We start from the raw sequence: 6,000 nt of genomic DNA, 5'->3' as shown, positions 1-6,000 counted from the left end.
AACAATGGTGGGATGTGGTGGGGTGGGCTGTGGTGGGGGTGGCAGTGAGCTGGGTGGGAGTGGTGGTGAGTTGTTGAAATGAGTTTTTTTATTTTGTATTTCTTTATATTTATACTGTTGGTTTTTTTTAATGTTACTTAATATTTTTATATATTATTTTAATGTATAGAATTGAAGAATAAAAGATGTGATGTATGATAAATTGTAAAATAATGTGTTAAAATAATAAAGTAGCATTTTTGACATGTTAAAATGACATTTATTTACAATGTCTGATGGGAATGCTCTAGGAGTAGCTCTATTGTAGGTTGGACCAACGGGTAAAATGAAGACCCAACATCATCTTTGTCACTCAATCGTATCTAAATCCTTAGGTAGCTCAATTAGCTGCATGCCTGCAGCTGTGCTACCTGATCTAGTCGCAAATTGAGACCAAGAGTAGGTGCTAAGCCTTCAATTTGTTGGCCAAACCTCCATCATGCTAAGCCTTCAATAATTATGATTTCGTACAGTTTTTGTTAGAAAAATAAATTTGAGTCGAAATCCCCTACTTCCTCTTCTTTTGAGAGAGAGAGAGAGAGAGAGAGAGAGAGAGAGAGAGAGGAAATTACACTAGTAGTTGGGTTCGCCATCAAATCTATAGGCCAAGCATTAAGGATTCATGAATTGCACAGGGAAGACATCGTGCTAGTAGTTGGGCTTCGTAACTTTTGCATAAAATAAACAAGAAATTGGACTAGAGTGAATGGAATTTCCATCTCTGCCCAATGCTTAAGGTAGTAGATGACATGATGAGGGATCTATTTTCTTCTTTTACATGCACGTAAGCACTTATCAACCAAACTCGGCTAATGTATTTTTGATTACTATTATTAACAACACATGGATCATTGGTAGTATAATTTCTGGGAGAGTTCAACAAATCTACCTCTTCCTAGCTATCAAGTATCATCATTATAGAAATACCCATAAATCGTGGAACCAATTGGATATGAGAGTAGCATTTATGAAAAAAACTAAGGATAACATCAATCCATCTACTTAAAACTACAATCCAAGGAACATGGGAAATGAAATATGAGAAATATGGGGATTTTGATTTTTTTTTTTTTGCGCTTTTGTTTTTGTTTTTATAATCAATGGTAATAATATAAGGGCATACTTGTGATTGTTTCGTTAATAAAACAAAGGTATACTACTAAAAATGCGGCCAATGCGGCTTATAGCCACACTTTTTTTTAGCTGTGTTTTCAAAAAACACAGCTATAACTAACCTATAGCTACATTTTTAAGAAACATAACTTAAACTATTGACTTATGGCCGCATTTTTAAAATAGAAATATTCTGCTTAACCAAGGACAACTTTAGGGTTTAGGGTTTAATGGTGTAGCTAGCAGTCAACAAATGTTGTTGGGATTGATTGTCATTTGTGTCAAAAGTTGAGGAACGTGTCGATTCTTTATCCTCTTTTTGCTTTGGACAAAATTTCTCGAGATTTACAATATAATCGACATTATTACATTAGATTAGACAACAAAATAAGGTCATTCAATATCTACCATGATCAGATTTTGCAAATCATTTGATCCATGTTGGAACAAATAATTTTTTACAATTAAAATTTTTTTTGTCCATCTTTGTCCTTATCATTGTCTTTCTATGTAGTTATTCACATTGCTTCCAAGAAATGATTTTTTCATTTTCGTTTTCCCCTTCGTGGGTAAGTTTAATTGGGTACGTACGGTTCTGTATTATCTTCTTTTGTCATTCTTTTTTACTTTACTTAGCTTTTCAGGATGCAAAAAAATTTATATTTGAGATGATTTTTCTAGTTTCCTTTTCTTTTTTGTTTTTTGTTTTTTCACTATGGATAAATTCACGCATTGTCGAGTTATTCTCAATCTATGTGTTCCAATAAACTTATTTGGTAAAGTCTATTTTAGTTAAGTAAATGATCTGATTTAAATCCCTTATACGTTAAGAAGAAATCAATGAGTGTCTTAAGTTTTAACTTAATCATAAAGAATAATCATCATAAAGTGGATGTCAAATGTTGTTTATATATATGTATATATATAGATTCAATCACTCAATATAAAAGACAAATATATCTGTTAGGTTTTAAGACTTTAGAAACTAATGTATTAAAACTTCAAATTGTATATGTTGGCAAATATGATCAAAACAATGAGTTTAGGTTTAGACTTGCTCAAATTTTGGTTAAGTGTAAGTTTGGAATCAAGTAATTGTAAGAAATTATTGGTCAAAATCTGCAAGGTTTGATCGATTGAAAATTAGACATAATCGATCGAAACTTGCAGAACAAGAACTTTCTGCAGTATTTTCAAACCAGCCCAAACCCATATGACGATTGACGTGTAGGGTTAAGTGTTTCACTCCAAGTATAAAAGGAAAAATCCTAGCTACGTTTTAGAAGTCTTTGTTGAGTTGTGTTGAATCTTTTGTGAGATTTGAGAGGTGTTTATCTTCATACATACACATAGAGCCATCAATATCAAGATCTGCATCAAGAACTTGGTTGTTGCTTCAGTTGCTGCATAAAGAACTTTCAAGAAGATCCAAAACCTTTAAGAGGTGTCTCAAAGTCACAAGTAGGAGAACTTGCAGTTGCTGCAGATCAAGTAAAGAAGTAGTTCATGGACTCGGAGCTATCACATAATCATGGTAGTAAGTTTTCTACACGAGGTAGTAATAGGATGTTAGTGGTCTAAGTCTTATTGTATAAACTTTAATTCTTTCATAGTGAATTTGTTTTTACCTTAAGGATAGCTAGGTTAAATCATCTCCAAGTTTTTTATCGGTTAGGTTTTTCTGGGTCATTAGATCTTTGTGTTCTTTACTTTCTGCATTATATATGTTTTACACATATTTGTTTAACCTAGACTTAATTAACAAACTTGTTAATCAACTTGGTTTAATATTAGGTTAAACATATTGTGTTAAGGGGTCTAAAACTTAACAATATAAAAAAAAATTATTAAAAATAAAACAAGAAGGACAAATGAAGAGAAAATAAGGGTTTGAAATCATGAGAAAAAAATGGTGAAGTTGAAAGTATGCATAGGTTGTTTAACCATAATATCTCACTATATTTAAATCAAAATTTAGTAAAGGTAGAATTCTTTGTAAAATAATGAATGACCATACAAGTAGTAACCATGTTAGAGAACAAAAGATATGTCTATTAAGTTTATCAGTCTTCACAGACTTTAGGAGGAGTGTCATTTCTACAAAAAGTTTGGAGATGAGCATGATTTCCAAATCTTAAATGAGGTTAGTGTAATTTGTTAATAATATTTTTACATTTTTCCAAAGAATGTGTTGAAAATTGAAATAAATAAATTCAAGTCGTATGAGCTGTGTGTAGAAGTAAACAATGAAAAAGAAATAAAAATTTATTTGACATCCTCAGATGATGTACATGTACTTAGGGTAGCCAAATCAGTAATCACTCGGAGACTTGTTTTTCATCTATTTGTTATTTGTAAATACTTTGCTCAAAACAAAACTATTCTAAAATTAGATCAACCTTGGGGATGCTACCCCCTCAAAAAAAAAAAAAAAAAAAAAACCTTGGGGATGCTAAAATTTTAAACTTATATGAGTATTCCAAATTTTCAAATCTGGTGATAATGGATAAAAGCATCATTTTTTCTATGAGCTGACCAAAATCATTATAAAATGTTAGGTTAACTTCAAAGTGCTTTTATTATACAATTGAAGAAGCTAGAGTTAAAGTAAACAAACCCCAACCTCTGCTTGATCTAGTTGTAAGTTGACTAGATGCTATGCTTGGGCTTCATCTTGCTGGCCAAACCACAAACTTGCCTACCCTAATCTATATCTATATACTGTACTAAATAATTAAAGTGTAAATTCAACAAAGTTTGAAAAAGTAGACTCTAATTTCAATATAAAAAATATTTTAACTCTAATTTTGTGGTCCATTATATTCGAGTCTACTCTAATTCTAGCATTTTTTTTAATTACTCCCAAGAAAATTAAGAACTATTTTTTTTTTGGGAGAAAGTTCCAACCTTTATCATCAGACCAAGACACCAATCATTTTTTGGTGTAGGCGGGAATTGAACCTCAGATCTCTTATACAACTACCAGAGACTTTACCAGTTGAGTTAACTGGAACCCACAATTAAGAACTACTTTCAAACCTTTTGAAGTCAATCCAAATTCTTAAAGAATTATATAACTTATCATGAATTTAAGTTCAAATTTAATGGAAAATTTATTAACAATGTCATGTTGCAAAATAAAATCAGATGTGAGTTTCCAATTGATTTTCTTTTTAAAAATGATTAAATTTAATAATTTCTTAGAAAAATACAACAAACCTTTAAAAAATGTATCACAATAATGAAAGTTATGCTAATAAGTTCCATAATTAAATATATAACATATAAATAGGTCAATAAACTGTCTTATTTTTCTTATTGAAATTGAGCAATTAAATATTAGTAATTTGCACATTCTACTATGATGAAGTTAAAAGGATCTAAATGGTTTATCCAACTAAGGTTTTTTTTTTTTTTTAAGCAAAAACAAACTAGAATTGTGTGATTCAAAATGACTATAGCCAGTTATCAAATTTGTAGATTTTTATGCCACCGCTCTGCTTCCTACTGAGATGGTCACCAAGGATAGATATTCATGATTGCTCTTATGCTAGCTCTTACATACTCTTGTTTGCAGGTTAGCTCGATCAAATTTTAGACCTAAGGCAAAGTGATGCTTTTTTATATTTTATAAATATCAAGTAAATAATATATATATATATATATATATATATATATATATATATATATATATATCAAAAGTTTGTTTATTCAATATTCATTCTTCTTGCTTTCTGAGGTATATTATTACCAATTAAGTTTTCAGATTTAGGCTTTGTTAATATCTATTTTTATATTGATAATATGAATAATTCACTTAATATTTTTGTGATTAATCGATATTAAATATGATTTTATCAATTTTAAATTTGAAATACCTTTTCTTTTAAGAAATAGCGGTAATGAGTATTGTTAATAAAATTTTATAATCTCTATCTATCCATTTGGAAAGATCTAGTCTTTTATTTATTTATTATAAAAGTAAGAATTGTTTTATTATATATATTATCATTATTTTCATTGATATCTTTCTTTTATATTTTTTAATTAATTTCTAGATCTTTTTGATGAATTTCTTATTCATTTGTGATATTTTCTAAATTTTCTATTCTATCTTTTACAATGCCAGTGAAAATTTTATCAAGAGATCCCATTGGAGATTCAATTAAGTTTTCTACAATATAAGACTATAATATGAAATATATATATATATATATATATATATATATATATATATATATATATATATATTAATAGGTAAAGTTGATAGAAAATCTAATTAGATTTCAAATTGAAATTCAATTAGAGTCTAATTTTGTGCCACGTATCCCATCTAATCTAAGGCTTTAAAATTTTGTGCTGAGTGAGTTAATTCAGTGTAAAATTTGAATTTCAATTAGAGTTTAATTTTCCGCCATGTGTCCCATCTAATCTAATTTTTTTTTTGGTGTCAAATGAATTAATTTAGTGTAGAAAACGAATAATCCAATATAAATCATTCATAAAAAATATAATCATATATCTTGTAAAGTTTTAGACCCCTTAACACAGTATGATTAACTTAATATTAAGCCAAGTTGATCAACAAGTTTGTTAATTAACACTAGGTTAAACCAATATGTGTACAACAAATATAATGCGGAAAATATAAAGAATACAAAGATTTGATGACCTAGGAAAATCAAACGGGAAAAAAACCTGAGGATGATTTAACCTAACTATTCTCAAGATAAAACAGATCCACTAGGAAAGAATTGAAGTATATACGATAGAACTTAGACTACTAACATTCTATTACTACCTCGAGTAGAAAACTTACTACCACGACCACGTGACAGCTCTGAGTTC

The sequence above is a fragment of the Castanea sativa genome, chromosome 7, assembly GCF_040712315.1.
Source record: "Castanea sativa cultivar Marrone di Chiusa Pesio chromosome 7, ASM4071231v1".
Classification (NCBI taxonomy): Eukaryota; Viridiplantae; Streptophyta; class Magnoliopsida; order Fagales; family Fagaceae; genus Castanea; species Castanea sativa.
The sequence above is the reverse complement of the archived record's forward strand: the minus strand, read 5'-3'. Positions refer to the sequence as shown.